Source organism: Hypanus sabinus, chromosome 25 (assembly GCF_030144855.1).
Source record: "Hypanus sabinus isolate sHypSab1 chromosome 25, sHypSab1.hap1, whole genome shotgun sequence".
In the NCBI taxonomy this organism is placed as follows: Eukaryota; Metazoa; Chordata; class Chondrichthyes; order Myliobatiformes; family Dasyatidae; genus Hypanus; species Hypanus sabinus.
In genome coordinates this window covers 25,324,711-25,351,184 of record NC_082730.1, presented here as the reverse complement: position 1 = coordinate 25,351,184, position 26,474 = coordinate 25,324,711, and the positions used below count along the sequence as shown (strand labels likewise).

General features: G+C 42.4%; 1 long non-coding RNA gene across 1 annotated transcript in view; it reads left to right on the top strand.

Annotated features, from left to right (window-relative positions):
• Positions 1-26,474, top strand: part of LOC132381116 (uncharacterized) — a 53,783-nt gene that overhangs the window by 3,203 nt on the left and 24,106 nt on the right. The window contains exons 2-3 of the long non-coding RNA XR_009507939.1: positions 6,870-7,190; positions 8,287-8,465. This is a non-coding gene — a long non-coding RNA (uncharacterized LOC132381116). The remainder of the gene's footprint in view (positions 1-6,869; positions 7,191-8,286; positions 8,466-26,474) is intronic.

The window sequence follows — 26,474 nt, the reverse complement described above, 5'->3', positions numbered from 1 at the left end:
TTTCAGACTTGCTCTTATATTCTAGTCCTAAATAATGCTAACATTGTATTTGCCTTACTCACCATTGACTCAAGTTAACTTTTACAGAATCCTGCATGAGGACTCCCAAGTCTGATTTCTGAATTTACTCCCTGTTTAGTAAATGGTTATGCTTAAGTTCCTTCTACCAAAGTGTATGATGATATGCTTCCCTACACTGTATTCTGTTTGCAACTTCTTTTCCCACTCATCTAATCTGTCCAAGTCCTTTCGCAGACTCCCTGTTTTCTCACTATCCAGATCATACAGACAAAAGATGTGGTCCTAACACTGACCCCTGTGCGACACCATTAGTCACCAGCAGCCAAACAGAGAAGGCTCCCTTTATTCCCACCCTTTGCTTCCTGTCAATCAGTCAATCTTCTATCCGTGCTAGAATCTTTCTTGTAATACCATGTGCTCTTGTTAAGCAGCCTGATGTGTGGCATCTTCTCAAAGGCCTTCTGAAAATCCAAGTAAACAACCTCCACAGTCTCTCCTGTTAAGCCTGCTTGTTACTTCCTCAATGAATTCCAGCAGTTTGATCAGGCAAGAATTCCCCTGAAGGAAACCGTGATTACTTCGACATATTTATCCTGTGACTCCAAGTACCTTGAAACCTCATCTTTAATAATGGGCTCCAAAATTTTCACAACCAATGAAGTCAGGCCAATAATTTCCTGTTTTCTGCCTCTGTTCTTTCTTAAAGAGCAGAGTGACATTTGCAGTTTTCCAGTCCTCTGGAACTATTCCAGAATCTAGTGATTCTCAAAAGATTGCTATTAATGTCTCCACAATAGCTGTAGCTACCTATTTCAGAACATTAAAGTATAATCCATCTGGTCCAGGTGACTTATGTACCCTAAGACCTTTCAGCTTCCTAAGCACCTTCTCATTAGTGATAGGACTACACTCGCTTCTGCCTCGCTGTCCAATTACCAGCATACTGCTGGTATCTTCCGTAGTGAATACTGGTGCAAAATACTTATTGAGTCCCTCATCACTATCTCTCCAGGATCATTTTCCACCGGTCTGGTATCTTTATATGTATATCTGAAAAGAACTTTGGGTATTCTCTTTTTAAACTTAATATTTCATCTTTTGTCTCCTTATTGCTTTTTTTCTGTTGGCTTTTAAGAGCTTCCCATTCCTCCCTGTAGAATACTACTTCTTTGGAATGAATCTACCCTCCACCTACCAAATTGCTTCCAGAAACTTCAGTCCTTGCTTTCACTGCATGTCGGTGCATGTGACCATAATAAAGCAATTCCAACTCCAGTATGTAGAACACAGAACCACGGAGTTTAGGATCAGGCCCTTCTGACAACTATATACATGCCAAGCATGATGTCAATCTAAATACAGCAATCCCTTCAAGTCAGATTTTTTATTGTCATTTCGACCATAACTGCTGGTACAGTAAAAATGAGATAATGTTTTTCAGGACCATGGTGCTACATGAAACAATACAAAAACTACACTAGTCTACAGACCTACCCAGGACCACATAAAGTGCACAAAACAGTGCAGGCATTACAATAAATAATAAGCAAGACAAGAGGCACAGTAGAGCGCAGTAAGTTGGTGTCAGTCCAGGCTCCGGGCATTGAAGAGTCTGATGGCTTGGGGGAAGAAACTGGTGCACAGTCTGGTCGTGAGTGCTCGAATACTCTGGTGCCTTTTGCCAGATGGCAGGAAGGAAGAAGAGTTTGTATGAGGGGTGCGTGGGGTCCTTCATAACGCTGTTTGCTTTGTGGATGCAGCGTATGGTGTAAATGTCTATACTGGCAGGAAGTGAGACCCCCGAATCCCGCGTATAGTCCATGTCTTGTCCCCAGCCTGTTCATCTGCCTATCTAAGTGTACCTTCTTCATTCCTCCCTCCACTCTCCCAGCAGCACATTCCAAACACCTACCAGTCAATGCACTAAAAAAATATTTGCCCTGTAAATCCACGTTAACCTTTCACCTTAAACCTTTGCCCTCTGGTATTTGATGTTTCCACCCTAGGAAGGAGGCTCTGACTATCTCCCCTATCTGTGCCTCCCATAACTTTACAGACTGCTCTAACTTCCTGAAATCTATGGTCGTCAACTCTGAACGCTGGCCGGCCCGTGATGGAGCTGGCTGAGTTTGCAGCTCTCCGCGGCTTTTTCCAATCCTATGCACTGCCCCCCCCCCCCCACCGGTACCAGTCAATCATCCAACCAGTTAGAAAGCTCCCCACGCATAGTGCCGTGCATCTTGCTCTCCCTCATACTTTCTCTGTGGCTCCGTATCAATGTTGCTTTGAATTATGATCCTGCAATATGCCCTGGGTCATTTTCCCTCACCGCAGATGTTATATAAATCAAGTTGGTTGTGTTGAAAATTACATCCTGTCCAGATTGAATGGATTGCACAGCACGGGGAATGCGAGAGATGTGCAACATAATCCTTCACGGTGTTGACAAACAAGATCATGCAGTGACATTAGTCCTGTACAAAGTACAGTTAAACCTCTTCTCAGCTGATCATCACCTTGTCATGGTGGACAAGCTTGAGAGTTCGTAGAATCCCAAGAGCAGCACCGTCCTATGTTCAGGTATGGGTAGGGTCACCCATGGTGGGAAGGTCAAGGGGGAGGTTCCAACCAAAGTGTGATCCAGCCAGGACCTCAGCAGTGGAGTTGGCAGAAGATGACGGCACATCACAACCACAGTGAAGGTGGAGGAAGGCTGCAGCAGTGAAGACTCCCTGGTCATCCTGCATTCCATGCCACTGGCCCCTGGCCCCCATCTGTCAAGGGCAGTGTGATGGCTACCCATGCATCAGTCTCCCCATGTTAAACAAAGTCATGCACTGGCGTTTTCCATGAAGGGAATAATCCCTGAAGAGAGCACCTTAATCAACTGGAGTGATTGGACTACTACTAATATAGTCGAACCTGTAATTTTTCTGATCTTTGTACTTCACTAACTAAATAACTTTCAGTTAATTTTTTTTCTTCAGCAATCCACAAAAATTCCCCTTCTAAACTTAATCCCTATATGGTTTCAGTGTAATATGGAAAATAGCTAAATTCCTAGCAGGCGAGAAGATCTGCAGATGCTGGAAATCTGAGCAACACTCACAGTATGCTGGAGAAGCTCAGCAGGCCAGGCAGCATCTATGGAAAAAAGTACAGTCGATGTTTCGGGCTGACCCCCTTCCGCAGGACTGCAGAAAAAAAGTTGAGGAGTAGATTTAAATGGTGGGGGGGAGGGCAGAGAGAAGCGCCAGGTGATAGGTGAAACTTGGAGGGGAGGGATGAAGCAAAAAGCTAGGAAGTTGATTGGTGAAGTGGGCGGCCAATGGGAGATCCCGCTTGTTCTGGCAGTTGGAGCGTAAGATGCTCAGTGAAGCGGTCTCCCAATCTACGTCAGGTCTCACCGATATACAGGAGACCACACTGGGAGCACCAAACACAGTAAATAACCCCAATAGACTCACAGATGAAGTGTCGCCTCACCTGGAAGGGCTGTTTGGGGCTCTGAATGCTAGTAAGGGAGGAGGTGTAGGGGCAGGTGAAGCACTTGTTCCGTTTGCAAGGATAAGTGCCAGGAGGGAGATCGGGGGGGAGGGACGAGTGGACAAGGGAGTCATGTAGGGATCAATCCCTGTGGAAAGCAGAAAGTGGGGTGGAGGGAAAGGTGTGTTTGGTGGTGGGATCCAGTTGAAGGTGGCAAAAGTTTTGGAGAATTATGTGCTGGATGTGGAGGCTGGTGGGGTGGTATGTAAATTTCTAGCAAGTCTGGGAGCGGGGGGCAACACAATACATAGCATAATGTTGCAGTCAGCATAATGCTATTACAGTGCCAGTGAACTAGGTTCAATTCCCCCACTGTTGGAAAGGAGTTTGTATGTTGTCCCCGTAACCCTGTGAGTTTCCTCCAAGTGCTCCAGTTTCCTCCCACATTCCAAAGACGTTTGGGTTAATTAGTAACGTGGGTGTAATTGGGCACTCAGGCTTGTTGGACTGGGAGGGCCTGTTACCGTTCTGTTCTCTAAATAAAAAAAAAGTTTAGAGACCACCCTTGTGTTTTGGATCCACACTGATACTTTTTTCGAATTGCCTTATGCTTCTAGATAGCTGCAAAACGATTATTTAAGTCCGTGTTAAATGCATTGTTGATTACTTTTTAAATGGTAGCGAGATAGTGTGACTGTGCTGCTTGCATTTGGGGACACCCAGTGTCCCTCTGCACTCACCTTAAACCTTAAACTCCTTGTCTTGACTGCAGAGATAGAATAAAGACCATGTGGGCCCTGACATAGGATGAGGTTTTGATGATGTAATCTTTTAACGCAGGTAGGGCCCACAGCATCTCACTGAGCTACACTGGTCCCAAGTCTGTCTATTTGACATGATTTCAGTGCAACACAACACAATGAAAAAGCTCCTCAGTCTGAAGCCCGGCCCAGCGTTTAGTCTCTGCACGGCCTATGCTTTTATCATTTCCACCAATGCTGTCATGGACAGCTGACACAAAGGGGTGGGGGTTGAGAGACAAGGAAAAGTTTAGAAGTTAGGCCACAATTACTAATCCTTCTATTCTGCAGCAGGGTGCCACAGGGATTATACTTCCAATGTTTGGAGCACTGCTCAAAATAACACAGATAACCAATTCTAAAGACACAAGATATTTGGGCTGTTTGCCGACTGTTTATTTCTCTCCATAGATGCCCAACCTGCTGAGTTTGTGCAGCTATTTTATTTATTGCTTATTATTTACTTAGAGATACAACACAGTGACAGGTCCTTCCAGCTCAACAAACCCACGCTGCCCAATTCCAGCCATGTGACCTATTAACTTACTAATGATACATACTCGTTACGGACAGCAGTGGGAATTGACTCGGAGAGGCCTGCGCTGTAGTAGCTTTATGCTACCGGCTACAGTACTGTGTGTGTTATCCATCAATTCTAATATAGGCCAGGACAGAATTTCACCAGTTCGGCAGTGCGACAGGAAACTAACACCACCATGTTTATATATTACTATATTTAATTAAAACTTTTAAATGTCGAATAATAAATACCCATTTGAAACATCTCTCTTTGAGCACAGCTGAGGTGAGAGGTATTATCCATATAAAGTAAGCCTGCCCTCTAGTGGACAAACTCAATTATTGTCACAGCAGAAACCCATTGGATCAAAATCTGACCTCAGAGTGGTTGCTATTTATATTTATTTTAGAGATACAGCATGGTAACTGGCCCTCAGGACCAGCGGGTCCGTGCCGTCCAATTACACCCATGTGACCAATTAACCTACTGACCCGTACGTCTTTGAAGCGTGGGTGGAAACTGGAGCATCCAGAGGAAACATACAGTCATGGGGAGAATGTGCAAACTCCGTATAGACAACAGCGGAATTGAGCCCAGGTCGCTGGTGCTATAATAGTGTTATGATAACTGCTGCACAGTTGTGAGGCATGCTACTGCCTCCAGTTTCTTCTGTTCTCTTCACACCTTTGTTGGCATCGGCCTAGTGATCTGAAGGTCACTGGTTCGAGCCTCAGCTGAGGCAGTGTGTTGTATCCTTGAGCAGGGCACTTAACAACACATTGCTCTGCGACGACACTGGTGCCAAGCTGCATGGGTCCTAGTGCCTTCCCTTGGACAACATCAGTGGCGTGGAGAGGGGAAGGCCTGCAGCCTGGGCAACTGCCGGTCTCCCATACAACCCTGCCCAGGCCTGCACCCTGGAAATCCATGGTCACATGAGACTAATGGATGCCTTCTCACAGTATACCCTCCGGAGGCAGTCTGGTTGTTTTGGCTAGAAGGAGGTGGTCACTGATCAAGACAAAGACCCCATAGTTGACAGAACCATAGAAACTCTAAAGTGATGGTAGAGGTAGGTACGTTAAACATTTAAGAGGCTCTTAGATAGGCACGTGGATGGAAGAAAAATGGAGGCTGTACTGTTCTATGTTTCTATCTTTTTTGTTTTTACACTTTACATAAGCCTAAACTAGGCCAAAGTTGACACAAATTGAGTTTTTAGAACACAAGAGACAGAAGATGGATGTCTATCTCTTTGCAAGCTGGCCATTGGAGAAGGATGCAAGGTGCATTGCCACATTTCACACACACACACACACACACACACACACACACACACACACACACACACACACACACACACACACACACACACACACACACACACACACACACACACACACACACACACACACACACACACACACCAACTGGAAGATCGTCAACCCTGTGATGGGTGCACCAAAGCTTGTTGGGCCTCCAGCAAAGAGAATAATGCTGACCGGTCCACCGCAAGCAGGGATATCCGCTGAGGTACACACTAAAAGCCAGTGCCACGGCATTGTGGGGAAGCAGGACAGTCTGGAATCTCCTGTCACTAGACAGTGAGGAGCAAAGTCTAGGGTAGAAATGCCGCTAACTCTTGGAAGACTGTACCATCTTAATAAGCTACATGAGTAACAATGGAGTTGTGTCCACAATGTGTGCACACTACTAATGTACAGACGCATCCACAGTGTGGATGTATGGACTGAACAAAACAAGGATTGTGAGAGTCGTGCACTGGGCATCTCTGTATTGTTAGTTTTTATTATGAACAAAGTTTCTGCTTGACCATGTTTGACCTCGGCTCCCTCAGTACGGCATTGGAGTAAGTCACATGGTGTGACAAAGGGGAGAGAATAAGCAGTAATCATCTATGGCTCAGTATATCCACAGGATTTCATTCACCCAGGGTCAGAATGCCAACTAGTTCAATGTAAATTTATTATCAAACTACATATATGTCATTGTATATGACACAGATATTAATTTTCTTGCAGGCATACAAATAAGCGCAATAGAATCAAAGACTACACTCGAAGATGGACAACCAATGTGCAAGAAACAACAATTATGCAAATACAAAGAGAAAAACAAAATATTAAATAATATTGAGAACCTGAGTTGTAGAGACCCTGAAAGCGCTTTCAGTATTGCAGCTTATGCGTCCACGTGTGTGGACGATTGCTCAGCTTCTGACGCCAGACAGAAGTCTTGCTGCAAAGGTTTCAGCGTGTGAGGAAGCACATCCGGAGAGAACATGACCTTTGCTGCATTTTTCCATTCGAACGCACACAATCCAGGCTCCACCAGGGAGAAAGGTGAGAAGCAGAAAGCCTTTAGCTGGTAGCTCCTTTAAAACCAGGATTTATGCGGGACGTTCTCCGATCAGTTGCTATCAAAAGCATTCAGCCAGAAATAACAATAGGAGAATAAGAAGAGGGCAATCATAAAGTATTACGTATTGATTGAAAAAAAAACAGGGAGTTATCAATGTTTATGCAGCCTGTCCTGGATAGGGGGCAGCATCATACAATATAATTGTTAAACACTCTCATTTTTGTAAGGGTCAGCACATTTAGTTTACAAGTGTTCATGATCCAATCTTAAGCATTGTTGGAATATCTGACATTTATTGCCCCTTGAGGAAGTGGTGGAGTCCATGCTGGTGTTCTCTCAACATTTGGCAAGGAAGTTCCATGGATTTAATCTAAGTGCAGTGCTCATAAAAGTGTATGGCTGATATGTGACCATGAATATCTGTGGGGTGGGGGGGGGGGGGAAGGCGGGGTGATTCACAGGAAAAGTTGAGAAGGGCTAACACCTTCTACCGCGCCACCCGTATCACCAAGGGACAGCCTGGTAGAGTAATGCTTAGCACAACACTTTACAGCTCCAGCGACCTGGGTTCAGTTCCCACGGCTGCCTGTAAGGTGTCTGCACATTCTCCTCCAGTTGCTCTGGTTTCCTCCCAGAGGCCAAAATGTACCAGCTGGGAGGTTAATCGGTCATTGTAAATTGTCCCATGATTAGACTAGGATTAACTCGAGGAATTGCTGCGCGGTGTGGCTCAAAGGCCTGCAAAAACCTATTGCACATGGCATCTCGATAAATAAATAAATAGACTTTCTGGATTGGTGAAGCTTGCCACTCTGAGAGATACTGGCAGAATAGAGGGATTTTGCCCATTCCTTCTTGACTGCTGGATGGCGTGAATACATCTGTGCTAGGCTACTGACTAATTTGACATATCTGTCAATTTTTTCCTCCCGCCTCTGGATGCTCTTGAACAGGACCTTGCAGGGTTGATGGTGTGGGGTATGTCTTTGTGATGGCCTGATTCCATGCTTGGGTTGCACCCAAACAGCCTGCGCTATCGAAACAGATTATTAATCTGCAATTCCATTCTTTCTGCAGAGCATATTAAATAGAACATAAAAATCAAATTGACTATGGCTTGGAAGCATCTCAATGCACTTCATATTGAATGGATTTTTCTGTGATGAATGTTTACTGAATTGAATGGTCTGGAAAGAGCCCAAGTACAATCCTCACTCATGGCTAATAGCAGAGCTCTCGATGGCAATAGCTATAAGGTATGCAATGTTTAACCCAACCTGCCTTCTCAGGTAGTACAGATGGAGGTGGGAATCCTCCAGGAGTTCTACTTCTGATCACTAACTACTGATTCATGCTAGAAACCTTGCTCTTGGATACAAAATGAAGAGAGAATTGTGAAGGTTTCCTTCATAGCCTCGTCTATAGCTTGAGCAAAGTTATCTCTATCTGAGAGAGGAGAGAGGAACAGGAAATGAAAGCGGGTATTTAATATTTCAGTAATATTTGAGTAATATTGTAAATATATTGTAAGATTAAGCATTCTTCATTTGTTTAAATATTTCATTATGGTTTATATGCAAAAATATGCAATGGCACAAGTCATTACAGCACCTCGCTTAAAGTAAAAGCTAAACTAGACACATTATAACCAGGCTCCCATCTTTTTCTTTAAATTATTTTTATGTTTTGGGGTTACAAAACATAACAGTGGTGAAGAAGAAGTTTTAAACAAACCCTAATAGACTATTTACCTGCTGAAGCGCAGCGAGACATTCGAGGTAATGAAAATAGCACAGCTCGCTTTCATTGCAAGAGGAAAAAAATGCTCGAGTTTAAAAAACGGGCAGGAAATAGACAAATTCACGGGTTCATAAATAAAACAGAAGCAGAAATGGTTGGGTACATCAGAAAGATAGATGTGTTTGATTGCACAAGAGATAACTGGATGTTGTATACTAAGCGATTGAGCAGCATTTTAAAGCAAATGGAATAGCGGATGAGAAGTGGGTATCAGTTTTGCTTGGTGTATTTGGTTTAAAGACATACAGTTTGCGCAGTAGTTTAACTGTTCCAACCAAAGCAGCCAAAATAAGCTTTGCTGGTATTGTAAAATAGGGGAACATTCAGAACCAAAACCATTGTTAATAGCAAAATGCTTTAGGTTTCATAATTGGAATCAAAAGGAAGGGGAGTCCATTTCAGCAATTGTGATTGAAGAGATTGAGCATTGTCAGTTCAATAATGTGCTTAATTATCCATTGACAGATTGTTTAATTTGTGAAATCTTACAAGAAAACATTCAAAATCAGTTTCTAATTGAAGCACAGCTTACATTTAAAAGAGCAGTTAAAATTGCTGTATCAATGGAAACGGCAGACAGAGATGCAATTGAGTTGCAGTCAGGAACAAGAGCATGAACAAAATTGTAAAGTCGACACAGAAACCTGCCTGGTTGAACAAATTGTGTTACCATTGTGGCAGGGGCTCACATACACCAGACCAATGGAGATTTAAAGAGGAAACTTACAAAAAATGCAACAAAGGAGGACAATGAAAAAAGTATCTGAGGCTGACAAAAGTAAATAAACTGGACAGGAAAGCAAAAGAGGTAAAAAGTCAAGTTGTAGTTTCAAAAAGAGCACTAATCTGTATGCTGATGATGAGAGTGACACAGGACAGGGTAGCCTTGAGATATACAATGTGAAAACTAACAGTAAGTAAGTAAGTAATAAATATGAGAAGTCTGCAGATGCTGGAAATCCAAAGCAACATGCACAAGTTGCTGGAGGAACTCAGCAGGTCAGGCAGCATCTATAGAAATGAATAAGCAGTCAACGTTTCAGGCCAATACCCTTCTTCAGGACAAGTAATCTGGCTTACACTAGAAGTGAATGGCAAATTACTTAAAATGGAATTGGACACTGGCTCAGCTGTTTCCATCATTCCACAAAATGAGTTTGCATGGCATATCAAAGATATTAAAATGATTTGTGCAGATATCCAATTAAGAGTTTAAACCAGAAAGAAGGTAAGTCCTTTGGGAATGAAATTTGTAACAGTGAAATACAACAACCAACAAGCCACATTAGGTTTATAGGTGGTAAAAACAGAAGGGAGAGCATAGTGTGGATGGGAGCTGCTGAGACAACTACAACACAATTGGTGATCCAGATCTCTTGCAATAGAGATCCACTGAAAGAGAATTAAGAAAGGTGCTGGATAGGATAGCATTGGAAGACTGAAACATATCAAGGATAAAATGAAAATGCCACACCCAAGTTTTGTAAAGCCGGTCCGTTTCCTTATATCATCCTTGAGAAAGCAGCCAGTGAGCTCGATTGCATGGAGATCAAAGGAATTCTCTCCAAGGTTGATTGGAGCCCAGGAGCAACACCAGTGGTCCTAGTAGACAAGAGGAAAGGTTCGGTCGGGATCTGAGATGATTTTAAGATCAGCATCAATCCAGCGTGAAAGTAGATCAATGCCCCCTACCCAAGATAGAGGATATCTTTGCAAGCCTTTCTGGAGGAAAGTACTTCAGCAAAATGGACTTAGCTGAGGCCGACCAATAGATGGGGATTGAAGAATAGTCTAAAGTGTTTCTCACCATAAACACTCAGAAAGGGCTTTATCACTATCATAGGATTATTTTTGGGGTAGCATCTTCACCTGCACATTGGCAGAAAGCTATGGGCCCACTGCTGCAAGGGTGCCCAGTGTTATTTGCATAACATCATTGTTACCAGTGACAATGTCAAGAAATATCCACAAAGTCTCAAACAGTGTTAAAATCATTAGAAGACTATGGGCTCAGTGCATAATGTGACAAGTGTGAATTCTTTAAACCAAGCATCATTTACTGTTGTCACACCATCAATGCACAAAGATTACACACATATGCTGAGAAAATTCAAGCAGTGTTGGATGCCTCAGGACCAAAGGATGTGTCACAGTTGTGGGTATTTTTAGGATTTGTGAATTACTAACAGGTTGCTGCCAAATAACAGGCTACTGTGCTCCAAGTGAAGAAATGACGATGGAAAATGCAGTGTGAGGTGGCTTTCAAAAAGGCAAAGGAAATGGAGACATCCAACACTGTACTGACACATTATGATCCACATTGTCCAGTGAAGCTTGCCTGTGACACCTCGCAAACGGCTTAGGTGCAGTCATGTCACATGCTATGAGTGAAGGAAGTGAACACCCCATAGCCTGTGCATCACATTCCTTAAGAATGCAGAGAAAAATTATGCACAGATTCTCAGAGAGGCTTTGAGTCTGGTTTAGGGTGGAAAATGTTTCAACCGGTTCTTGTATGGGAGAGAGTTTACCCTTGTTACTGATCATCAACCACTAGTGTCCATCTTCAATCCACAGAAGGGTTTGCTACTAACAGCAGAAGCACATATGCAGAGATAGGCTTTCTTACTTGAAGAACACAATTACAAGATCAAATTCAAGAGGGTGACTACTCATGGAAATGCTGATAGTTTGAGGGGTCTCCTCTCGACTTATTCTCTCTGATGCAAATCAAAAATTTCCCTATTAATGCAGAGATGATCCAAAGGGACACTAGACAAGATCCCACACCGTCTCAGGCCCACATGGCAACTCAAAATGGCTGGAATGTGCAGCAAGAACTCCAGTTCCCCTAGTTTTACCAGTGCCGGGATGAACTTGCCCATGACAGAGGTTGCCTTGTGTTGGTGTTGTGCCATCCAAGCTGAGAGCTAAAGTGTTGGGAAAACCAAATGCTGGTCATCTAGACATGATCAAGATGAAAGTGTTGGCTTGAAGCTTTGTCTGGTGGCCTGAGATAGATCAGCAGATCGAGCAGCTCACCATGCACTGCTCAGGATGTCAATACGTCCAGAAGATACCAACAGCAGTGCCTCTCCACCCCTGGGAATAGCCTGCATTGCCCTGGCAGAGGATTCATGTGGCTCCTGCCACACCATTTAGGTGTATAATTTTCCGAGTAGTAGTGGATGCAACCGCGTGCTCCCAATGGTCTCCACTGTTGATGTGTCGAGAAGCCTTTTTGAGAGGACTGTGTTCCAGAACACTTAGTTAGTGACAATGGACTACAGTTTAAGCAAAAAAATTTCAGTCATTCCCATAAAGTAATGGAATAAGACATAGTACATCTGCACTGCACCACCCAGTTACAAAAGGCTTGCCGGAAAGGTTTATCCAGAATTTAAAGAATGCACTGCAAGTAATGTCAGCAGAACACATGACACTGACACAAGGTCACCAATTTCCTCCTTGCATATCATACTGCAGCCACTCCACAACAACAACTCACCAGCTATGCTGTTCCTGGGTCATCCCTTGCTCTCATTGTTGGATCTCCTCAAACACAATCTCAGAACAAACTTGCAGAAAATACAGCTGAGACAAATAGAGGGTACCAAAAACAAGGAGGTCCAATGTTTCACTCTTGGGAAAGCAGTCGTGGCAAAGGATGACAGAGATGATTAAAAGTGGGTACTCAGATCGGTTCAGGACAGAACTGATCCTCTCTCCTACACAGTGGAGATTGCATCTGATATCATCTTGAGATGACACACCGATCGGTCGAGGAGCGCATAGACAATTGCTAGACATGAAAGGTGGCCCGAACCATCAGAACCACTTCCTGCAGTGCTTAGAGTCAACTCCTGTAACCACCTGGGAAGAGGCCCCAAAACCTGAGATCGTTTCACAGCCACAAGTCTCACCTGCCAAGCGGAGTGATCCCCCCTATCGGTAAAGACTTTATCCCACAAAAGTAAAAACACCTCCACTGTGATTAAATCTTTATGCCTGAATGGGACAATTTAAAATTTACTGTGCTGTGGATATCTATATAGCAGTTGCATTATATTTGGTATATTCTGTATATATATGTGTGTGTGTATATATATATATATATATATAGATACACACACACACACACACACACACACACACACACACACACTGATTGATAAGTTCATGGCCTAAGGTAGGAGTCAATTTTAGAAAACCTAGTACATTTATTTTTCAACATAGTCCCCTCCTACATTTACACACTTAGTCCAGCGGTCGTGGAGCATACAGATCTTGGATCTCCAGAAAGTGTCCACAGCAGGGGTGATTGATAAGTTCGTGGCCTAAGGTAGAAGGAGATGAGTTATACAGCTCTCGTTACATGCACATGCAGTTCAACTCTTTGAGTGATTATGCAGAAAGTTTGAAGTTAATAACCCATATATGTAAGTTGAAATGTATTATATATTGAGTTGGAGTTTAAAACTAAATAGGGAGAAGTGGTGTATATTTAATATTTGAGTAATATTGTAAATATTTTGTTTGATTAGGCATTCTTTGTTTAAATAATTTATTATGGGTTACATGTAAAAATACATAAATTACATACATCATTACACCACCATGTCATAACACGTGGCCCTTGCTTAAAGTAAAAACAAAACTAGACAAGTTATCTCTGGGATTCCGTCGGTTTTTAAAAATCATCTTTATGTTTTGGAGTTATGAAACCTAACACCAAGGAAGATCCGGAGCATTATTTGTTGATCATTGATGGCTCCAAATGTATTCCGAGGCATTAAAATAATCTCTTGAAATTTGCCTTTTATCAGTTCCTCCAGGAACAACCTCGGTCTGACAGCCAGTTTCTGTCACAATAGGTTGACTGAAGCATGAAGTTTGCTTTGAAATATCAGCAGAAAACAGAGACTCCTGCACCAGCACCTTCCAAGTAAACACAGTGACCTTTTACCAATAGAAACAAAACAAAGCTTTTCTAATGGAACAAGGTAGAATTAAACATGAGCTGGGAATGCAAGAGGCAAGGGTGCCAGTGAAATTCAAGACTGTGTTTCATCTTCATGCTTCGTTTGAAAGACTGAAACTGGCATTGCAGGTTAATTATATTATCAAAAAGTAAATGCACTTGGTGGCTAATTTATCCTGTACCTAATTAAGTGGCCACTGACTGTATGTTTGTGGCACATGATTGGCTGATTAGATATTTGCACTAATGAGCACAAGACCATAAGATTGTAAGATATAGGAGCAGAAATTAGGCCATTTGGTCCATTGAGTCTTCTCTGCTATTTCATCATGGCTGATCCATTTCCCATTCAGCCCCAATCCCCTGCCTTCTCCCTCATCAATAGGTTCAAAAGGTACATTTAATGTCAGAGAAATGTATAAAATATACATCCTGAAATTCTTTTTCTTCACAAACATCCAGAAAACAGAAGTGCCCCAAAGAATGAGTGACAAAGAATGAATGAATGCCCCCCAACTCCCCCTCCCACGCATAAGCAGCAGCAAAGCAATGACCCCCCTCCCCCACCAGCAAAAAAGCATCGGCACCCCTCACCGAGCAAGTAGGGAGACATAACAAAGCAACTCGCTGATCTATGGTGTTAAAAGTCTGTTGCATCGCACGGAATGCAGAAGCATGGGCCTTGAATCAGCCGTTTCCAGAGCCACAAAACCCAGCACCCTGAGGGCACGCTAGTCTTCCAGGCCGCGTCCTTAGCGTATCGAAAAGCGGCTGGTTGTGAGGCCCTAGGAGCAGGTCCCATTTCCGCAAGGAAGCAAAGTCAGCACGTAACTCCAGGTCAGGGTCTTCAAAAGGACCTTGAAAAGGGAAAAAAAAAGAGATATCAAAGATAGTAGAACTGGTTCCGAAGATACAAGCAAAGGAGTCACCGTTAGGCACAATCATGCTCCTAAGCTTCACCCATTCATGCCCTGTCAAATCAAGAATCTATCAACCTCTGCCTTCAAAGTACCCAAAGACTTGGCCTCCACAGCCGCCTGAGGCAAAGAATTCCACCGATTTGCCACTCTGTTGCTAAAGAAAATCCTCCTCATTTCCATTCTAAAATGAATCCTTCTCTAGTCTTAGACTCCCCACCACAGGAAGCATCTTCTCCACATCTACTCTGTTGAGGCCTTTCAACAATGAGATTCCCCCTCTTTCTTCTGAATTCCACTGAGTTCAGGCCCAGAGCCATCAAATGCTCCTCATATGATAAGCCCTTCAGTTGCAGGATCGTTTGCAGTACAGGAGTGCCTAATAAAGTGGTCGCTGAGAGTATTATTAAAGAAGTAAATTTAGTACAGTTCATTTCTTTTAAAATAGAGCTGGTCTGGACATATTAAACACATCAAATCTCATTAAACCATGTTTGCCTGGATGCAGAATTTTCTGGTCATCACAGTATGAGAAAGATACAAAAATTTGCAGAAAACAGGTCGTAGAGCTGAGGGGTTTGAGCACACCAATTCTAGAGGAGTGACGCGACAGATGAATTAAAGATTATGAGCAGGTTTGGCAAGGTGGGATGTGGAAAAGATATCTCTGCTTGTGGGGAGGACATAAATGTAAGGAAGTCAGTCATAAATTCAATGACTCCTTCACTCAGAGATTGATGTGAAATGTACCATCAAATGGAATAATTGAAGTGAGAAATGCAAATACCTTTAGGAGAAGATAGATAATCACTTCAGGGAGAAAGAAATAGAAAAATGTGCTAATGGGTTCAGGTCAAATAGAGTGGCGGGATCTGGCTGGAACATTAATGAAACCAAGGACAGAGCGCATTGATTCCATGCTCCAGATTTACTGTAGTTCAATGTGACATTGTCTGATTTCTCTCCTGTGCTACAAGATTTGTTGAATCATTTACATTCCTACTCCCTTCTCTCTCATCTTCCTAAATCTAGCAATTGACACCGTGGTGAGTGAAGAGCATGAAATCGTGTACATTTTTCTCCATAAGTGCATGCATTAAGAGCTCCTGCACAAACGTGCTATCACACACGGAATCAACAGAAGTGTAAAATAAGATGTCTAGGCCGTTGTCAAATTGCTTATTCTGGAAGAATTCCAGTGAATTACTAATGAACTCACAAGTGAGCTGTTGTTCTGTCCGCTCAATTAGGCAACAAAGCTCGCAGGTTTCACAGAATCCTCCAAGTGTATGGCTGGAGAGGACCCCAATTGGCCCTTTATCTTTGTGCCAGATTGAAAAAGCCATCCACCAAATCCCACCTCCCATTTCTCGTTCTTCAGCCTTGTAGGTTACAGCAGCTTCTAACGTCCCACCACATACTGTCAAAACACAATCAATGTTTCTTGCTTTCAGACCTCTGTCACCTGTTGGGTAAAAGCATTTCAGATCATTGAAAAGCACAGTGCAGAAACAGGCCCTTCGGCCCATGTCATCCATGCTAAACTAGTCTTATACTGAGTGTAATTTACCTGCTCCCAGACCTAGCCCTCTAAACCCATCTCATCCATGTACCTATCCAAACTTCTTTTAAATGTTACAACAGAACCTACATCCACCACTTGTGCTGGCAGCTCATTACACACTCTCTGAGTGAAGAAATTTCCCCTCAGAGTTTCCTTAAATATTTTCACCTTTCACCCTGAACTATGACCTCTATTTTTAGTCTCATGCTACTAGTGGGGGGAAAAGCCTGCAAGCACTCACGCTATCTATACCCCTCATAATCTGCATCATCATCATCATTATATGCCATGTCATATGGCATAGGCAATCAGAGTCTCATGACCATTATTGCTCTCAGCAAATTTTTCTACGTAAGCAGACTGCCATTGCCTTCTTCTGGGCAGTGTCTTGTATACCTCTATATTATCAATACGATATCTCGCCTCATTCTCCAGTGCTCCGGGGAATCAAGTCCTAACCTATTCAATCTTTCACTATAACTCAGGTCCTTGAGCCCCGGCAACATCCTTGTACATTTTGTCTGCACTCTCTCAAGCTCATTGATATCGGTTCTGAAGTAGGTGCGTAGAACTGCACACAGTACTCCAAATTCAACCTCACCAGCTTCTTATATGACTTCAATATAACATCCTAAAACCTGTATTCAGTCCACTGATTTATGAAGGCCAGTGTGCCAGAAGTTCTCTTTATTACACTATCAAGCTGTGATTTTTCCCCATTTCCCATTTAAGCCTTTTACTGTTAACTTCAACCTAGGCCTCCTGTGGTACAAACCACTCTCTAAAGGGAATTAGGTCCTTCGCTTCTCTAAGCTATCGATGATCTCTATTTTATAGCTTTATATCCCACAGTCTCTTCTTTTCCGAAGAAGATAAATGTAACAAATGCAATACTGAGCTTTCCCAGATCAGGGTTCAACCTGTCGACAACAATAATGATTCCGTCTGCATTACAGCATACTGAACGTTTCACACAGTGGTCCAGTTGCAGTGGTGTCAAGATGGCAGCAGGGTGGCACCATGATTGTCAGCGAGATGAATGACGTTTCATTGGTTTTAACGGATGGCAATATGTTCAGCATGATTATGTGGGGGCTACCCTGCTCCTCTTTAAATGCTGTCATACAAAGTGTACTGTCGAGCAAACGGGTGTGGCCTCACTTTAGTATCTGATCTGAAAGATCTATCAGTGCACGATGCTCTCAATATTGCAGTGGAGGGTAGGTTTGGATTATGAACTCAAGCCTCTGTACTGGATGTTGGAGACAAGAGTGTTTCCAAACGACCATGGTAAACAACCTTATATCAGTGTATAAAATCATGAGGGGCATTGATAGGGTGATTGTACATAGTCTTCTGCCTGGGGAGACGGAATCAAAAACCAGAGGGCGTAAGTGAAGGTGAGAGGGGAATGATCTAAAGGGGACCTGAGGGGAAACTTCTTTACACAGAGGGTTATATTTATATGGAATGAACTCCCAGAGGAAATAGTTGAGGCAGGTACACTAACAACATTTAAAAGACAGTTGGAGAAGTACATGAATAGGAAAACTTTAGGAGGATATGGGCCATATGTGGGCAAGTCTGACTCGCTCAGGTGGCACCTTGGTGGGCATGGACAAATTAGGGTGAAGAGGCTTTTTCCATGCTGTTTCACTCTGTGATTATGAACATATTAGTTTATCTAATGTAATTTCCCCCCATCCCTCCTTCTCTCTTTTTCCATTCTCATTCTGGTTATCCTCTCACCCCTCATCTTGCTTTTCCCCGCCTCCTTCCCTTTTTCCATGGTCCACTGTCCTCTCCGACTAGAGTCCTTCTTCTTCAGCCCTCTTTCACCAATCCCCTCCCAGCTGCCAACTTCATTGCCCATTACCCCTGACCACCCACCTCCACCCTCACTTGGTCGCACCTATCACCTGCCAGCTTATACTCCTCTCTCTCGCCCCACCTTCTTAACCTGGCATGTCCCCCCACCTTCTTCAGCCCTGATGAAGGGTCTCAGCCCTTTATTCTCCTCCATAGATGCTGCCCATTTGCTGATTTCTTCCGGCGAGCTGTATGTTTCTCGAAAATTCAGGCATCTGAATCTAATTTCTGGCTATGTAAGTTTTAAGAAAACACTCAAAAGCAATGAAGTGATAGCCTGTTTTAATCTTGATAAATTAATAGAGAAGGATAGATTTGAAAATGTAATAACTGAAAGAAAGTTTAAGTATGAATGACAATCGATAAATGGGAGGACTGGAGCTTGAAACCTGCTCTCAGGTTCCTGTAACACAGTAACCTTAGTGTTACTGTGCTCCCAATGAGTGAGTTCCCCAGCTAAGTGGATCTCCAATGGTGCTATACTGATAGTCTGACCCCACCTGCAGATGGTCACACAAGCACGAGGAACAAAGAGGAGCGTTACAATATGCACCCGATTGCGCCAACTTCCAGCGTTTAGACACGCCAAGTCTTCGGAATGTGGATTGCTGGTGCGGCCCCCTTTAAAGACTCGGGTGCTACCTGCTAATTAGCAGCCATGTTCTGGCGCCAGGATTTAATACTTAAAGAGCACTGGAACCGCGCTTTGGTTCTCAGTCGTCAGCTCAACTTTGGATTCTCGGCCAGCATCTAGTTAAGAACCCTGTTCTCATCTCAGTCTTGTATAGTCTCAGTTCTAGTCTCGGAAACTCCAGCACTTGGGTCCTAACCGTCCTCGCCTAGGTTTCCAGTCACAGGGAGGCTATTCAATCTTTAGAATCTGTTCGATAGGAAGAGCACTTGGTGGACTATTCAGCCCAGTTAAATTAGAGCACAGCATGGGAGCAAGCAGTCCATTCCATACAACAGACTGCAACTTCATTCATTTCCGGACAGCTTCACTGAGATCATAATTCATCTCTAAATAATTATCAGTCTCAGTCCTAGAAGCTCCTTTGATCTCAGGCATTCGCGGCCTCTTGCATGAGAGACTTCCAGACATCCACAATCCTTTTTCTTTGGTGAAAATAAAATCTCTGTTTTCACTTGTGAATGGGCCAGCTGTAATGATTATGTCTTCTGTTTTAGGATTCCCCTGACAGAGGAAACAGTTTAATCATAACAACTCTGTTTAATCTCTGAACCATTTTAAGCACCTTGATCCAATCACCTTGTGAGTTTATTCCACTCAGAGGAATAGGAGCCAGATGCTGGTGCATTGAATTACCATTGGAAGATTACAGGCAATTCACTGAAAACATACCCTGGAAGGAAAGGAAGTCACAACTGCTCTGAAAAGCCAGTCGTACTGGTATCCAGACAACAACAAAAACAGGCTTGTATTTGGTTCATTGCCAGAGAAATGATTGTCGGCTTTTATTCAAAGACGTACAGTAGATTTCTTCAAAAACAATAACTTACTTGTTCTAATATATTCTCACTAAGCAATTATTAGAGCACAGAATATTGAACAGCACAGCATTGTACAGGTCCTTCAGCCCACAATGCTGTGCCAAACTTTTGCCTGCGCCAAGATTAATCCAAGCCTTCCCTCCCACATAGACCTCCATTTTATTTCATCAATGTTCCTCTCTTAAGTGCCCCTGATGTAGCTGCTGCTGACACCAGCCCCAGTTGGTGCCAGGCGGGGTGGTCTGAGTATCTCAGAAACTGCTGGTCTCCTGGGATTTTCACACATAATAGTCTACAGAGAATGGTGCGGAAAAAAAAACATGCAGTGAGTGGGAGCTCTGTGAGAGAATATATATCTAATCAGCCAATCACATTCCAACAACTCAATGAATAAGTCAAAGAACAGTCAAGGGGTTCAGTTATTGTTCAGACCAAATATCAGAATGGGGAAGAATTGTGGTCTAAGTGACTTTGACCATAAAATGATTGTTGGTGCCAGACGGGGTGGTTTAAATATCTCAAAAACTGCTGATCTCCTGGGATTTTCACGCACAACTAGAGTGTACAGAGAATGTTGTGAAAAAGAAAAAAAAAATTCAGTGACTGGCAAATCTGTGGGTGAAAGCATCTTGTCAATGCAGGAAGTCAAAGCAGAATAGCCAGACTGGTTCACACTGACAGGACATTCTTCCTTTCCCCAGAAGAAACCATTTGGAAACATTAATGCAGTTGAAAGATCATAACATCTTACAGTATTGAAGAAAGCAATTCTGCTCACTGTCCCTGTGAAAGGCCTAATAAATATGATTCGTACCACTAATCTTTCCCCGCAAGCCCGAAATGTCGAAGGTCTTATTGATCTGCTTTTTCCATCCTTTTAAATGTTTCCCTTGAGTTCCTAAAGCCCCCTGTATAAATAAATTCCCTACACCTGTTTCTGATTACCTTAAATCTATCTTTATGGATCTCCCTCTGAAACTCACCTAATTTTAAAGCATTCCTATTAAGGCATATCTTAATCTCAAAGTTAAAGTCAAAGTCAAGTTTGTTTCACATGCATGAATATATGTATGAAAATGTTACCTGCAGTAGTGTCACATAGCATCGGAGACGCAACATTCACAAGCATAACATACATTAACCATAACTTCTACATAAACATATTTACGACAAATAAAAAGTCCTTCTTAGTGCAAGGTGGTCAAAGTGGTCACAGTGTTACTTTACTAAGATAGTAATTAAGGTTGTGCAGTTTGGTTCAAGAACTGAACGCATGAACAGAATTTTAAAGTTCAAAGTAAATTTATTATCAAAGTTGTTATACGAATTTTATACTACCTTGAGATTCATTTTCTTGCAAGCAAACAAAAAGAAATACAATAGAGTTTTATGAAAAACCCATATATAAACAGGCAAAGACTGACAAATAACCAATGTGCAAAATAAATCAAACTGTGCACATAGAAATAATCCTGAGGACGTGAGTTGAGTAGCTGCTCTTGAACCTGATGGTGTGGAACTTCAGGGCTTCTGTACTTCCTGCCTAATGGTAGCCACGAGATCCTCTTTTGATAATTTTTCAACTTAATAATAATGTAGAGGGATAATCACTTCCTTCTTGTGTAGAAGAGATGTTGCAATAATTTCTGAGTGCATAAAATTGAAGGAATATTTGGGATGGTATTCTTTTGTCAAACCATTGACCTTGTCTCCTGACTAAAAAGCAATTTTAAAATGGCCATCAGACATTAAAAACACCAATTTCAGCAAAAAGCATCCTAGATTTTATGTTTTTGGATTCAATTGGATAATGGTTTCACCAGTATGTTTACCATAAGGAAACAATATCCTACCAGCAATAGTTGGATTATTTTCTAAATTTGGGGAGCAATTGCTTGATCACAAGTGGAAGAGCAAAGAAAGCATTGGGTTGCAATTCATCTTGTGATCTTGTTGTTAAAGGCCAAAGGATAGTGAGATCTAATGTGACCTGATTCAGAAAGTTGATTGCCCGAATCTCTTATTGCCATTGAAATGTAATACAGTTTAATGTTTGAATAAAGCACATTTTCTCACACTCACCTCAAATTCAAAATGCCAAGATCTCCAGTCTTGTATTGAACACTGTGTGGCAGTGCAGCATAATAAGTTACTCCAAGTTCAGAATTTGCTGCAAAATATACAAAAGGTACATCTTGGAAACTTATACCAGCTTAAAGGCATAAAATATGCTTTTAGGCTTAAAGCCTGGTATTGAAAGACTAATGGCCAAGAAAGGGAAAAAAACCTCCCAAAAGTAATGTATACAACCCAGTCCATCACAGGAATAGCCCTCCCACTATTGAGAACCTCTACAAGGACCACTATCACAAGAAAGGAGCATCCATCATCAAGAAATCCACCGTCCGGGCTGCTGCCATCGTGAAGGAGTTACAGGAGACTTTGGTCCCACCTCATCAGGTTCGGGTACAGTTATTACCCTTCAACCATCAGGCACCTGAACCAGCATGGATAACTTCACTCACCTCAGCTCTGAACAGATTCCATAACCCATGAACTCACTTTCAAGCATCTACAACTCATTTTCTCAGTATTATTTATTCATCATTGTAGGAATGTATTTTCCTCAGCCCAAGCAGATAAAACCTAAAATACTGGCATAGCCAAGCATTTGACAATTGCTCAGAACTTTCAGACTATTCCGGTGACATTTACTATTGCGGCTTTGTGAAGATTTACATAGTTATTGCTGTGTGGGCCTAATTGTTTAATGCTGTTCTGCAGTGACTTTGGAATGAAACCAGTTGTAGAAATTACAATTGAGACAATGTATACCCTGTTCATGTTCCATAGTCTTTCAATTTCCTCTTTTAATTCAGCATAATTCTGGTGTTTTTCATTTATTGATTTCTGTAAGCTATGTGTGTTTGGAATGGCCGTATCTATTAAATAAGCTGTTCTTGCTTGCTCATCCTGTATTATTATATCCGTACAGTTATTATGGGTTGTCCTATCTGTAATAACTTTGTGGTATTCAGACTCTAAAACTGGATCAGGCTTGTATTTATAGTAAGGTATGATTTCAATTATGAGTTTGTATTTTAAAGCAAGAATTCCATGAATGATGTTTGCTTCTTGATTGTGCCAGTATATATAATCAGATTGTGTTAAACTGCTACAGAATTCTGTCACATGTTGGATTGTTTCCATTTTTTCTTGGCATGCTTTACACTTATCATCTTGAATTTGTTGGTCTTTTATTATGTATTTCTGATTTTTTTTGTGTTAACCACCTGTATTGCCACAAGGAATTCCTTTGAGTGTCGTGCTCTTTCATTGGTTAACTTTTGCTTCCATAGTGATAATGTCTTCATTTTTCTGGGTTGTGGTCTTAATTAAGTTTAGTGGTGTATACTTCTTATCCAAAATGCATATGCTTGTGTGCAGAACTGATTCCTGTTTTCATTGATCAAAGTATGTATAATGTTTTATCTGACTGTGGTGTAGAATTTTAATGTCTGTAATTCCTCATCCCCCTTCTGTCCCAGATAGTGTGTTCTGAAATTTGTCATTTCAGTTTTTATTTTTCTTTGTTAATTTCCGGACCAAGATATTATGCCCAAAGAATACATTAATATAGGTATAGAAAGTGTGTTTATTGCCTTTGTTAGATTTTTACATTTAAGCTCTGTTTGGCAAATTTTCTAAAGCCTGTTATTTTATATTTTCACAGTTTGTCTTCTTTTGCGCGATGGTTGTTTGTCAGTCTTGTTTGTGTGTAGTTTTTCATTGATTATATTGTATTTTTTGTTCTACTGTGAATGCCTGCAAGAAAATGAATCTCAGGGTGATATGTGCTAACATATACATACTTTAGTAATAAATGGACAATAACATATTAGGGCAGGAGAAGGGGGAGTCTGCCAGGAGAGGGTAGAAGACGATGGGAGAAAGGGAAGGGGGAGGAGCACCAGAGGGAGCTGATGGACAGGTAAGAAAATAAGGTGAGAGAGGGAACCAGGAATTTGTAATGGTGACACAGAGGGGGCAGGGACAGTTACTGGAAGTTAGAGAATATGATGTTCGTGCCATCAGGTTGGAGACTACCCCGACGGAATACACGGCGTTGCTCCTCCGTCCCGAGTGCGGCCTCAACGTGGCAGCAGAGGAGGACCTGGACTCACGTGTCTGATGTGTCCGCCAGAACAAGTGGAATTTCCCGGTGACCACCCATTTCAATTCTACTTCCCATTCCCATTCTGACATGTTGGTCTATATCTTCCACGGTCTTCTACCCTCTCCTATTAGATACCCCCTTTTCCTGTCATCTCTTTCATTAATCTACTTCCCAGCTCTTTACTTTACCCTCCCCACCCCCCTCCCCCGTTTCACCCACCACTTACCAACTTGTATTTCTTCCTCCCCTCCCCGCACCTCTTACACTGATCTCATCTTTTTCCAGGTCCTGATGAATGGTCTCAGCCTGAAGCATTGACTTTTTACTCTTTTGAATAGATGCTCCAACTTCCGGTAATTCCCTCCCTCTCCCTTCCTCCATCCCACCTTCACTCTGTCTCCTCTTCTAGCAGCCTATCACCTCTCATGACCCTGCCTTCTTCTACTACCCACAGTGCTTTCCCCTTACATTCCTTCTTCACCTCTCCTGCCTATCCCCTCCCTGCTTCCCCTCCGCCACCCCTTGATCTTTCCTCTGATTGGTTTTCCACCTTCCCCCAACCTTCCTTATAGGGCCCCTGCCCCCTCCTTCTTTAGTCCTGACGAAGGGTCTCGACCCAAAACGTTGACTGCTCATTTCAATGGATGCTGCCCGACCTGCTGAGTTCATCCAGCTTTTTGTACGCCTTGATTTGACCACAGCATCTGCAGTGCACGTTGTGTTTACATAGATGCTGCCTGGCCTGCTGAGTCCCTCCAACAATTTGTGCGTGTTGCTTGGATTTCCAGCATCTGCAGATATTCTCATGTTTGTAGTCACCAATGGGTTTGTAAATGGGGTTCTGAAAGAATAAACACAGCAGAGTAAAAGATTTGAACTGCAGCCCACGCAGAATTTAACAGCAGACACCAGAGTGAAATAATTACACATAAATAATTAATTTTTTTTTGTTGTGAAACTCAGAAATACTTCAATACTCTTCCCAGCGTGAGAATTGATTTGAATAAAGAGATTCCCAGAGTTTGGAGACTTGCTATAAATCTGCAGGAGAAGGAATAATGATGCTTGTCACTTGCAGACAATGTGATATATATCCCCCTTTGAAATCGATAGATATCACTGAGAAAAGGATGGTGATGGAATCCTTCTGCTAGCTCTTCACCTATGCAGACGAGAAGTGCTTGGTGTTTCATATTGAATTCAGTGTAGTGTTTCAGTGAAATGAGAGTGAATGGACTCTATTCATTTCTTTCAAGTCTGAATAAAAGTTTTGTTGTACTAAAGGAATTCAAGTTTTTTTTGCACCTCCATAATTTATAATCTGCCTCTGTCCTTGTCCTCTTCTCCCGTAATGACACTGACTTCAGGGAGCGCTGCTCTATCAGATACGCTGTCTTTTATGGTTGGTATTAAACAGAAGCCCTGGCAGCCATCTCAAATGTATATAAAAGATTCAGTGTTACTATTTCAAAGAAGCATGGGATCATAAGACAAAAGAAACTGCAAATGCTGTAATCTGGAAAAAAAATTAAACAGGTCAAGCTGCATATGTGGATCCAGAAGCTGTGTGTTAATGTTCCATGCATCAAGACTTGGCTGGGGGGGGGGGGGGGGGGGTTGTTGGTTGAGAGGAGAGGAAAGAATGTAGGCATATAGAAATGGGGCAAGTAGTGGGGTGGGAGTTGTTGGGTGAATTTTGTGTTTGGCTTCTTGGGAGAAATGGAGGAGGCCAATGACAGAGAGGCTGACATGGAATGGGAATGACGTACAACCAGAAGATCAAGATGGATATTCCAGATGGTGCTGTGGATAGTGAAGGAGGAGGTGAGGTGATCTTATGCCTCTGCTTTCAGGGTTAAGTGCCAGTGGATCAGAAAAGTGGATGAGCAGACCAGGGAATGATGAACAGTATGATCCCTACAAAATAAAAACAGAAAGGGAATGAGGAAAGATTGCTGGCAGAAATGGCCAAGGGTGATATATTGAAAGCAGTGATGAGTGGAGTGAAGGGTAAGGACCAGGAGAGAACTGTTGCTCCACATTCTTGTCCAGTGTCTCCCTCCCCTACTGAGGGCAAAGTGCTCCCTTTTTTACACAAGGACATACCATTTTTAATGACCAACAAAGTTAACTTATAACTACACATGAATTAGAATCTAATGCCTCCCACAATGTAGTTACAATCATATTACAAAATAAACAGAAGCCTCTACCTTAAGTACAGTCTACAAACAACATATACCACTGAGATCTCATGGCTGTGGAGACAGGCAGGTCAAAGGTCAGTGTCCTGGAAGGAGATTGGTGTGTCGTGGGAGTCAGAACATCCATGGCTTTGTGCCCAGAGACCAGAGATCTTTGGGCAAAGAGCTCAGAAAAAGCGACACAATGGACTTTTAGCATCATAAACCAGCGAGTTGTTTGTTATGTCTCCCCTCTCACTGT